Source organism: Dipodomys spectabilis, unplaced genomic scaffold, assembly GCF_019054845.1.
Source record: "Dipodomys spectabilis isolate Male_0828 unplaced genomic scaffold, ASM1905484v1 ptg000063l, whole genome shotgun sequence".
NCBI classification, from domain to species: domain Eukaryota; kingdom Metazoa; phylum Chordata; class Mammalia; order Rodentia; family Heteromyidae; genus Dipodomys; species Dipodomys spectabilis.
The window spans coordinates 3,180,165-3,193,405 of record NW_024870740.1 but is presented as its reverse complement, the minus strand read 5'-3'; positions in this window follow the sequence as shown (position 1 = coordinate 3,193,405).

Genomic DNA, 13,241 nt, shown 5'->3' with positions numbered 1-13,241 from the left:
CTATTTGAAGTTTGGCAAGTCTTCAGAAAACTAGTGGTCAAGTTTAGCTGCAATATTTTTCCAGTGTATCTACATAACTTCACAGTCATTTTTCTGCTTCTGCAATAGATTCTTAAACAGTAGCTGTATTTCTTGTATGTATTCTGCAAAATGATATTTGTATAAATTATTTTATTGCTTCCTAACCAAATACTTTGAGTATAAATTCAATACCCACACCAATAACCACTTTTATAAAGATATCATTAATACTTTAATAAATGTTATCATATAATTAAACCAGCTTTCTTTATGACAGGAAGAAAAGAAAGGGAGGGAATTAAGAGAGAAGTGTGTGTTTATCTTAGAATTTCAAAGTTTGTAAAGAAAATCTACTTTATACATATATTACAGTTCATTGGACATTGTAGTTTATTAGTAAAATTGATTAAATCTTTTTGGACATTGTTTTTGGTATTAGTAGAAAAATGATGAAATCTTTTTTTAGAATACATGCCTGAAGTACTTTGAAGGTAGAGGTTAAGAAAACTGTTGATCAAGATCAAACATAAAGGAAAAAGAAATTTAAGACTTCACCCCAACCAATAATTTAGCATGTTGGGATGTGCCTGTCACAGTAAAAAGTGTAAATTAGGGGATAATTTTCCAAGCAGGACTGAGAAAAAAAATGATACTTTACCTAAAAATAACCGGAGCAAAAGGGCTGGGAATATGGTTCAAGCGGTAGTGCTACTACCTAGCAAACATAAACCACTATGTTTAAACTCTAATATGAACTCTTCCCCAGTAAATAGTTGCTGAGGAAAATATAAAAGTAAAAGCTTATATGTACTGAATAAAAAATTGTGTGAAAAGAAACCAGAATAACAACTAAACGGTTTATTTGTCTTTTCTGTTTAATAACATATTGACCTGTATTATAAACGTCAATTACACCGATTATTAATATAAAAAAGACTAAGATTCTGGAGTTTCCATATAGTACCTAAGTTCTGAAAGCTAGTAAAATTTAGAACCATTACTCAAATTTATATAGTCTGATTTAGAACATTTGCATTTTACTGCTTTGTAAGAAAATAGGGGAAAGAAACAAATAAAATGAATAATAAAAACGGTAAAATAAAAAGCATCAGGAAAAAACTGAGTCAAGATATTTAGGAAGATGATGACAATTGCAAGTACTATGTTCATTTATTGATAGATTCATGCAAAAAATGTCTCTCAGATGACACTGAAAGGAATGGAAAAGAAATTAAATAAGTTCTGATCATGGGTAGATGAGGTTGGATTTAGGCAGCAACTACATCACTCAGTTTCAATGATACAAGCTCATTTAATCAGTAAATACATGTGATGAAAACATAAGGCACAATTTCTTATATATTTTATGAATGCTAGAGTTCTTGCATAAAAAATGGTCAGGAAGAAAAAAAGACTATGCAAATACCATCCTTGATAGAGCTATCTCATCAAGGCCTTTCCTATTATCACTACTGGACACTTGAAGATGAAGTATACACCTTCAGTTTTAAATGCACTGGATTCTGGCTAGAATTCTGCTCTGGCTCTTCTAAAGCTGAGTGTTGCTGTCACTTTCCCTCACGAATCTCCAGTATCTGCTTCTATTTATCACTGTTCCAATGCATACATACATATGGATGAGCTTTAATATAATACACAAATAGAATATTGTCACAGAAGCCTAAAAAATGTCATGTTACAATAGTAGTGGTTTGACTATAGGAATAGTAATGAGAGGAAATACATGTTAGTGTGTGTTTCCCTGTAGGAATTGGCTCTCACAAATGGGTTGCAAGTTAGGTCAACCCTAGGTCTACATTTAAGCAGCCAAGAAAGAAAGTCCCAAGAGAAAAGAAAAAAAATATGTCCAAGCTCTGAATAACCAAAAGACATAGATTGAATCCATCTATATACATTCAGTTTACCATCACTTCACTAAAAACCTGTTCACCACAATGAACTTTACTCATGCATCTTGTCCGTATTTCCACATTCTTTTTAGAAAAGGAATAAACCAAAAGAAAATGAAAGAAGGAAAATAAAAGAAAAATGAACCAAAAACAATATAATTAAAAAAAAAACTTTTGCTTCCATTTCTTGGAGCACAGAAATGGTAGGACAAAGAGTAAACCAATTCAGCAGTGAAACCCACTAGATACTATGCTGAAAATGAACTATACAACTTTGGAGGAAAGGAAATCAGGAGGGAGAAAACTGGGAGAGAATGAGGGAGGGGATGATACAGTTATAAAGGAAATATACTCATTACTTGACTCATGCAACTGTAACTCTGCTGTACATCACCTTTACGACATATATATTCCTGGGGTCATATATATTCCTGGGGCCTGTGTGCTGTCACACAGCTCTTCAGCTCAAGGCGAATGCTCTACTACTTGAGTCACAGTGCCACTTCAGGTTTTCTGGTGGTTAATTGAAGATAAGAGTCTCATGGACTTTCTTGACTGGGCTGGTGTTGAACTTCGACCCTCAAATCTCAACATCTGAGTAGCTAGGATTACAGGCATGAGCCATTGGTGCCCAGCTACAATAAAATTTTTTTAAATGGAATAACTAAGAAACATACCAAAAGAAAGAAACTCCAAAAAAAATTATCAAAACCAGAGTTGGATATAGCTTTAAAATTAGAATTACCACCAAGAGTTTAGAAAAACCCAACAGAAAACAAAATAATAAAGTATGATTAATGTGCTAAGGAGTATAAAAGGAAAATTTTCAAAACACTGAGAAATGGGAATTCCTAAGAGAGATAGCAATGTAAAATATATTTTAAAAGAACTGTCATAATTTGTCAACCTCAAACAGAAATAGAGAATGCCTTTGATGGGTTTATTCATAAACAGAACATGGCTGAGAGAAGAATAATTGGGAGGGGGAGGTAGGAAGGGAAGGGATGGTAGGGGAAAAACAAAGGTGGGGGTAACAACATTCCATAGGAAATGTATTCATTACCTTACACATGTAACTGTAACCCCTGTATACAGTATCCTTACAATAATATATATATTTAAAAAAAGAATACCTTAGAAAAGGTGTCCTAACAGAAACATGTAAAATTGTAAAGTGAAGAGAAAAAAAAGAAAATGGAAATGCAAAATAATTAAGAATTGTGTAACATACATCTAATGGAATATTAAAAGGAGATGAAAAAAGGGACTGGAATAGAACATAGCAAGCAATAGTGATTGAGAAATCACCAAGCTAAAGTCAGAAACCATGGTTTCATGAAGATCTGAGGATACCAGACAGAATAAGTGTACAAAACAGCATAAAAACAAAGAAGAGTACACATAGATAAAGCATGTGAAAACTTAAGAAAAATCAATATTATCCCACTCACCTCCAAAGTGAATTTGAAATATACCAGAAAGTGGGTAGGAGTATCTTAATAAGTGGAAGAAGATGAAGGAAGAGAAGGAAAAGGAGAAGGAGGAAAAAAACATGAGGAGGAAGAATAGAAGGAGGAGGAGGAAGAAGAGGAGGAGGAAGAAGAGGAGGAGGAGGAGGAGGAGGAGGAGGAGGAGGAGGAGGGGGAAGGAGGGGAATGAGGAGGAGGAGGAGGGGAAGGAGAAGGAGGAAGAGGGGGAGGAGGAGAATAAGAATAAGAATAAGAATAGGGGTTTTATATACTGGATTGAAAGAAAATTGCAAGTGTGTAAAGAGTGTAGGTAAAACCTTCCCCTAACCTAGAATTCTCTACCCTACAGGATTGTTTTTAAATGTAGAATGAATACATTTTTCAGATAAGCAAAAAATGGATAGAATTTGCTTTGAGCCCACCTGTGTGTGTGTATGCTCAAATATAAGTGAAATGAATGATGCAATGATACAAGAGGAAGAAAAAAAGTATATTTCAAGAGAGTGACAAGCTGGCATTAGACATATAATACATACCCACACATATGTATGTATTACTTATTTTATGTCAAGATTGTTCTAGATGGACGGGGAATCAAAGAAATGGTCAGACAAGTGGTGAAACAATTCAACAGCGATACTCACTAGATGGTATGTTCAAAATGAACTATATAACTTTGGAGGAAAGAGAAGTCAGGAAAAATGGAGAGAGAATGAAGGAGGGGGATGATACTGCTCAAAGAGAAATGCACTCATCACCTGACTTGTGTAACTGCAATTGCTCTGTACATCACTTTTACAATATTTTTAACAAAGAAATACATAAATAAAAGAAAAAAGAAAGATAAATTCAACCCAAACCTGTTATAAGCATGTATGGAAATGCCACAGAGAACACAATATTTTGTACATTAGTATAAGTAGATAATTACAAAATTTAAAAAGAACTGTTTGCTCTTCCAAGGTCTTGTATTGTCTATGAAGCAGTATGATACTGCAGGAAACTTAATTTGGATTATTGTTAACTATGTAGTGTAAACTGTAAGGCAATCATTGAATAAAAGGAAGATAGTTGAATTGCTAAGTGTGGGAAAAATGATTTTTACAGAATATTCAACTTGCAGCTGCAAAGACTAAAGAAAATATCATCGATTGAATATGAAGAAAGAACAAGGACAGGATATAAAAAGTAGTAATGAATAGGGTAAATATTGGCCCAACTAAAAAGAAAAAACTACTTTATAAATCAATGGTTTTAATTCACCAATTAAAGGAAAAAGATTCCCAAAGTGGAATTTAAAAAGGAATAACCATGTATATACTTTCTATGAGGCCCTCAATCTAAAATAGACATGTAGTACATTTAAAGTAAAGGAATAGAGAAATATATACTATGTTAACAGGGATCTAAACAACTATATTAATTTCAGTCAGTACAGATTTCAGAGCAAATGAAGTTGTCAGAGATAAAGAAAAGCATTATATATTGATAAAGGAATCAATACTCCATGAAGAAATAAGAAACATTTATCTGTATATGCTTCAAAACAAATTATCAAAGTCCTTGGAGCAAAATGATAGAACTGTGAGTAAATTAGACAGATCTTCTATTATAGTCTGGAATGTCAGCACCTCTTTACCAGAAACGACAGGTCTAACAGACAGAAAATCAGTAAAGGCACAACTGAAATCTAAAGCAACATGATACCAATGGACATAATAGACATTTGTGGTCTACTTTATTTGAAAACAGCAGGCTTTACATTCTTCTCAAGTTCACATGGAGCATTCTTTAAGATAGACCACATATAGAGGCATAAAATACAGATTAAGAAATTTAAAAGAACAGAAATTAAAATTCCTGCAAAATTTCTAACAATAATAAAATTAAATTATAATCAATACCAGAAAAATTGAAAAAAATTTAAAATACTTAGAGAATAAAAAATCTCTTTAAATAATTCCAGGGTAAAGAAATAAATATAAAGAGAAATGAAAAAGTATTTTGAGTTAAATTAGAATACAAATGTTAGAAATTTACACTACTTAATTAGATTAGAAAATAAAAATAAATCGAACTTTCATACCATGAAACTATTAAATATAGATTAAATTAAGTCCAAACTAAGAAGCAAAGAAACATTAAAATATCAGAAACTGCCCAGGCACCAGTGGCTCACGCTTGTAATACTAGCTACTCAGGAGGCTGAGATCTGAGGATCATGGTTCAAAGCCAGCCCAGATAGGAAAGTCCGTTTAACTCTTATCTCCCATAAACCACCAGAAAACTGGAAGTGGTGCTGTAGCTCAAGTGGTAGAGCACTAGCTTTGAGCTGAAAAGCTGAGGGACAGCACTCAGGCCCAGAGTTCAAGCCCCACAACCGACAAAAAATTAAAAAAATATATAAAATTAAATTTTAAAAAGTATATATATATATATATATATATATATATATATCAGAAACCAATATTTTAACCTTATTCTTCAATGAAATAGAAAAAAAAATCCAAAATTCCTATGGAACAATAGAAGACCCCAAATAGCAAAAACAAATCCTTAGTAAATAAAGCAGTGCTAAGGAATATCAATTACAAACTTCAAACTCTACTACAAAGCCATAGTATCAAAACAGCTTGGTACTGGCACAAGAACAGACCTCAGGACCAATGGAATAGACCTGAAGACTCAGAAAAGAACCTGCAGAGCTATAGCCACCTAATCTTCGATAAGGGAGCCAAAAAATAGATGGAAGAAAGACAGCCTCTTTAGTAAATGGTGCTGGCAAAATTGGTTAAACACCTGTAAAAAACTAAAGCTAAATCCTTATATATCAGCCTGCAGCAGAATCAACTCCAAATAGATCAGAGACCTCAAAGTAAAAGCAGACACCCTGAAAACATTATAGTAAGGAATAGGAGAAACTCTAGAGCTCCTTGTAACAGGTAGATATTTTCTTAATAAAGACACAGAAACACAATAAATAATAAAAAAAGGTTGAACAAAAGGGATTGCATGAAACTGCAGAGCTGCGTGCTTCATTAGCCATATATCGGACAATGGCCTTATATCTAAAATGTACTTAAGAGTCAGAGGAAGATGGTGGAGGCCAGGTTGGGGGCTAAACAAGCTCTCCAGTAGAAACCAGTATTAGTATTCCAGTGGAAAATCTAAAGCTTGAGAGACACACCAAGTGTATTATCATAGTACCCAGAGTTTGGTCAGAGAGGAAAAATTCAGTTAAGGACACAGATTTGAGCACTCCTGGTTCCTGGTGGCAGCAGCTGGCCACCATATCGACAGAGAGAGCCTGGGACAAAGGTGCCAGAGGCTGTGCACAAGCGGATTCTACTCACGGCAAGCAAGAACCAACAAGGACCTGAAATTTTCATTTGGTCGACCACACACAGTCACAGGCCTTGGACGTGGATGACCTGGAAACCAAAGGAAAGCTGTGAGTATGCCCAAGACATCCTCACTCCTCATGCAGCAGCTAGCAACTCAGGCCTGGGAAGAAGACAATAGGAGCCACTCAACAGGTCAAAAGGATTTGACCTGAGACAGGGCTTAGCTCCACCTCTGGGGAGGGTTCCTCTCCCAAGCAGAGGCAGTCTTTGTGGGTGGGGCAGACTCTTATTAGTGAGTAAACAGAGCCAGAGGCTACCCTACACAGCTGCCCAAACTCCATAAGCAAACCAGAGACTCCACCACCAAGAGACTGGTTACAGACACAAGGGAGACAGAAGATACCCCCCCCCCAAAAAAAAAAATTGAAGAACTTTTTTCTACCTAATTTTTTTTAACTATTGTATATTTTTTTCATTTCTATTTTAGGTTTGTTGTTGTTGTTGCTGTTGTGCTTTTTTTTTTAATACTCTATAATTTTTCCCTTTTGGTCTTTTTAGGTTTGTTTTCGTTTTTTTTTGTTTTTTTTTTTTTTGTTTTTTGTTTTTGCCTTACTTAATTGCTGTTCTGTTCTTCTCCAGATATATATATACCTGTCTTCATTGTGTGCATACTTACTTCAGATATTAATTATTCAATTCACAAACTCCCAGCATTAACTCCATTAATTGTAGAATTATTTCTTTATACTTACATAATTTTCAAGTGTTTCATTTTAATTTTTAATTTTTAATTTTCTTTATCTCACTTCTTCTATCCATGCCTTTCTCTGCATTGCTCTCTCACTTTCCCTCCCTACCTTTCTCCTCAAAATACTCTGTAAGCCTATTTCTGGTTTGCTGACCCCTTCCTTGATTTTTCTTAGTCCATTGATCCCTAGCTGTTTGTTGTTGAACTAGATTGTATCTGTACCCATTTTGACTGAATCAAATAATCTACAACTACAGGGTTCTGGTTGATGTTGCCTTAAAATAGTGTTCTAGCTCAGAATTGGTTTGGCTATCATGCCCAAATGGGCAGAACAAGCAGAAACACAAGAAAAATGGCAAGTCTAGGTATTTCAACTTCCTCTCATGTCAATCAGGCAACAGCGCAGTCAATGAATAACCCCAAGGAAAGTTTCCAAAATGCTCTAGAAACACTACTGGTAAACATGCTGAATGAAAAGTTTGAAAGCCTGCAAAGGTCTCACTATGAGCAGGATAGGGAAATGTGTCAGTGGGATAGGAAAATGTGTGAGCATGATGAGGCTAACCAAAAATTAATATAGGAATATCAAGAGTGTGATGAGGTTAACCAAAGATGAATGCAGGAAAATCGCAAGTGTGGCTAATCTAAAATTAATAGAGGAGCTGCATGATTGGGATGGGAATAGACAAAGATTAATTGAGGCATTCTGGAATCCACAAACAGACAGCTGGAAGAATCCAGGGAGGCCATAAAAGGAATGCTGAATGAAGCCCAACAGAAGGAAAGGGAGTCCAATGAAACCATAACCAATCAACCAAGGGATTTGAGAATGAACACTGAAAACCAAATTAAGGAAGTAAAGAAGTCCATGCAAGATCTACAACAAAGCTCCAACAAAGAATTTAAAGCCATCAAATCTGACCAATTAGAAGGAAAAGAAATAAAAAACAAAGTAGAAAGTATTGACAGTAGGTTAGAGCATGCAGAAGGTCATATCTCTGGATTGAAAACAGCCTAGAGATTATAGAGAAAGAACAGACAACTATTCAAGACAAATCCAAGAAATAAGATAGATCTGTTCATCATCTAGAAGACATTATTAGAAGGCCTAGTCTGAGGATAATGGGTGTAGAGGAGCACCTAGAGACAGAAGTTAATGTCTAGGAAATTTATTTAACAGGATCCTAGAAGAGAACTTTCCAAACATGCAAAAAGATAGGCCTATTGAAATGCAAGAAGCCTTTAGAACCCGAAATAGACCAGACCAGGACAAGACATCCCACCATCACATTATAATTTGCACAGGATCAATTCAGACCAAGGAAAGGATCCTTAAACTGTCAAGGAGAAAAGATCAATCAACTATAAAGGAAAACCAATCAGAATAACTTCAACCTGTTGCAACAATGAGAAGTACAAAATGTCATCTCAAAACCAGCTTTACAATGTCGGTGGGGAGGGGAGGGGGGGTGTGATTGGGTGGGGGGGAGGGGGGAGGCTGGGAAGGGAGGTGAAGGGTGAACAAAGGAGGAGGCTGCAATGCTTGGTAAGAAATGTATGCATTATCCTGCCCATGTAATTGTAACCCCTCTGTACAGTATGTTCTCAAATAAAAAAAAAAAAAAAAGATGATGTTAAGTAAAATGAACCCCAAGATAAGAACTCAAGTAGTTTTTTTCCTTCCTTGCTATTGTTCCTAACGTATTTATAAGGAACCATGTGATGTTTTTGTTGCTTTGTGTGTCCCTCTCCCACGGTATAACCCCTGTTTTCACTGTATTTGATGTTGGTATAATTTGAGGAGGGGAAGAGAAAAAACAAATTGTTTAAATAGGGATACAGGTGGACCCATTGCAACAATGAGATGTACAAGATGTCGAAAAATGAACTTTACAATTTAAGTGGGGGAAGGGGAACCTGGGGGGGGGATAGTTGTGGAGGTGGGAGGGAAGGGATGGTAGGGGAAAAACAAAGGAGGAGGCAACAATGCTGGATAAGAAATGTACTCATTACCTTGCTCATGTAACTGTAACCCCTCTGTACAGTATTTTCACAATAAAAAACTTAATTACAAAAAAAAAAAGAATAACTTCAAATTTCACAGCAAAGACAATTAAAGCAAGAAGAGCTTGGAATGATGTATGTCACGCCCTACAAACAACTATCAACCAAGAATACTGTACCCAGCTTAACTCTCCTTCATAATCGAAAGTCAAATAAAAACCTTCCACAGCAAAATTGAGACAATATATCTCCACCAAACCATCCCTACAAAAGATACTTAAAGATGTCCTACACATAGAAAAAACAACAAGAGCACAATTAAGGCCAAGAAACAGCCTCCAAACAAAGAATTTAAGAAGCATAGGAAGAAAGCAGCTGTCGCAGCCCCCAAGGAGGTGGATAACATGGCAAGAATGATCCAACACCTCTCAGTCCTAACTCTCAATATAATTGACTTAACTTACCAATTAAGTGGCATAAAAGCAAGATCAAAAAGCAAGATCCTTCTATCTGCTGCCTTCAAGAGACACACCTTATCTACAAAAACAAATATATTCTGAAAGTGAAAGGCTGGAATAAAATCTACCAAGCAAATGGCTCCCATAAACCCGCCAGGATTTGCTATCCTAATATCAGATAAAATAGACTTCAAATTAAAATTAGCCAGCAAAGATAAAGAAGATCGAATTTCTAGCAATTATTGACATGCCCCAACCAAATTAAGATGAGTTAAACCAACTTAACAGACCCATATCAAGCACCGAAATAGAAACAGCAATAAGAAACCTCCCACTCAAGAAAAGCCCAGGACTGATTGGATTTACAGTGCAATTCTACAAGGCCTTCAAAGCAGAACTCACACCAATACTCACCCAAATCTTCAATGAATTTGAAAGTGAAAGTTCACTACCAAAGTCCTATGAAGCCACAAAAAACCCAAACCTGGCAGGGACTCATCAAAGAAAGAGAACTATAGACCCATTTCTTTGATGAACATCAATGCAAAACTTCTCAACAAAATTTTGTCCAATCGACTTCAACAACTCATCAAAATAATCATACACCATGATCAAACAGGATTCATTTCAGGGATGCAAAGCTAGTTCAATATAAGCATATCAATTAATATAATTCATCACATCAACAAGAGTAGGGATAAGAACCACATGGTTATCTCGATAGATGCAGAAAAAGCATTTGACAAGATCCAATACCCCTTTATGATGAAAGCTCTGGGAAAACTAGGAATCCATGGAACATTCCTCAATATAATTCAGGCTGTGTATGACAAACCTACAGCCATCATTATACTTAATGGTGTAAAGCTAAAGCCATTTCATCTAAATTCAGGAATGAGAGAAGGATGACCACTCTCTCCACTTCAATTTAGTATTAGAATGCCTATCAAGAGCAATAAGACAAGATGCAAACATAAAGGTGATCCAAATAGGGAAAGATGAAGTAAAACTTCATGAACTTGTACTACATGAACTTGTATTAAAAGAACCCCATGAACTCCACTCCCAATTTATTGGAGCTCATTTGAAACTTTGGCAAAGTAGTAAGATATAAAATTAACTCAAAAATCAATGGCTAGCCAGGCACCAGTGGCTCACACCTGTAATCCTAGCTACTCAGGAGACTGAGATATGAGGATCATGGTTCAAAGCCAGCCCGAGCAGAAAAGTCCATGAGACTCTTATCTCCAATAAACCACTAGAAAACCGGAAGTGGCACTGTGGCCCAAGAGTTAGAGCACTCGCCTTGAGCTGAAGAGCTGAGGGACAGTGCCCAGGCCCAGAGTTCAAGACCCACGACTGAAAAATAAATCAATGGCTTTCTTGTATGTCATTAATGAGGAAAGTGCAGCTGAAATTAGGAAAGCAACTCCTTTTGTAATAGCCACACAAAAAATAAAATACCTAGGAGTTATCTAAAGAAGTGAAGAACCTCTATGATGAAAACAGTGCTGGAGGAATATAAATACCAAACTTCAAACTCTACTTCAAAGTCATATTAATCAGAACAGCTTGATATTGGCACAAGAACAAACCTGATGACCAATGGAATAGAACCAGAAATAGAACCAGAATAGAACCAGAAATGAGCCCACAGACCTATAGCCACCTAATCTTCAATAAGGGAGCTTAAAAAAAATAGAATTGAAGAAAGACAGCCTCTTCAGTCAACCAGAATAGAACCAGAAGAAAGACAGAATAGAACCAGAAGAAAGTCAGCCTCTTCAGTCAACCAGAATAGAACCAGAAATGAACCCACAGACCTATAGCCACGTAATCTTCAGTAAGGGAGCTTAAAAAAATAGAATTGAAGAAAGACAGCCTCTTCAGTCAATAGTGCTGGCAAAATTGGTTAAACACCTGGAGAAAACTCAAGCCTGACCCCATATATCATCCTGCAGCAGAATCAACTCCAAATGGCTCAAAAATCTCAAAGTCAATGCAGACACCCTGAAAACATTACAGGAAGGAATTAAAGAAAATGTAGAGCTCCTTGGCACAGGCCAAAATTTTCTTAATAAAGACCCCCAAACGCAATAAATCAAAGAAAGTTTGGACAAATGAGATTGCATGAAATTAAAGAGCTTCTGCGTAGCAAAGGACATAGCTAACAAGAACAATAGAAAGCCCACTGACTGGGAGAATTTCTTTACTAGCCATACTATGGACAAGGGTCTCATATCTAAAATATACTTAAAACTCAAGCAATTAAATCCCACAACAAATCCTCAAAAACAACCGCTCAATTAATAAATGAGCTAAAGACTTAAAGAGAGACTTTTCTGAAGAGGAGATAAGAATGGCCAATATACACATGAAAAAATGTTCAACTTCTCTGGCCATAAAAGAAATGCAATTCCAAACAAATTGCTTAAATATGGATACAGGTGGACCCATTGCAATAATGAGATATACAAGATGCTATGTTGAAAAACGAACTTTACAACTTTGAGGGGGGGCAAGTGTAGTTGTGGAGATGGGAGGGCAGGGATGGTAGGGGAAAAATAAAGGAGGAGGCTATAAGGCTTGATAAGAAATAGACTCATTACCTTGCTCATGTAATTGTAACCCCACTGTACTGTATTTTCACAATTAAAACTTATTATTAAAAAAAAGCAATACAAAAAACATTGAGATCCCACATCACCCCAGTTAGAATCAAGAAATCTAGTAACAACAGACGCTGTACAGGATATGGCCAAAAGCAAACCCTACTGCACTGATGGTGGGAATATAAACTTGTTCAACCACTTTGAAAAGCAGTAAAGAAGATCCTCAAAAGATTCCACATAGAGCTCCCCCATGAACCAGCAATCCTACTTTTGGCCTTTACTTAATCACAAACAAGGCCATACTAAAGCTACCAGCACAATTATGTTTAATTGCAGCATTATTCACCATAGCTAAGATATGGAACCAACCCAGTTGCCCCTCAGTAGATGAATGGATCAAGAAAATGTGGTATATATAACCAATGGAATTCTATGTCTCCATCAAAAAGAATGATACTGTAACCCCTCCATACAGTATCTTTACAATAAAATTAATAAAAAATAAATTTCTATACTTGTATCAGGTAGCTTCATTGGTGTGAAGAAACTCTCAGTCAGTTCTGTGTCACGATCAATTGTGTTTAAGTTGTGTGCTCTGTACACAACTAATTTTTGTAAAAACACACCTCCCACAAAATAAATGGTGTGCAATATAGTAATACTTCCAAAACATGA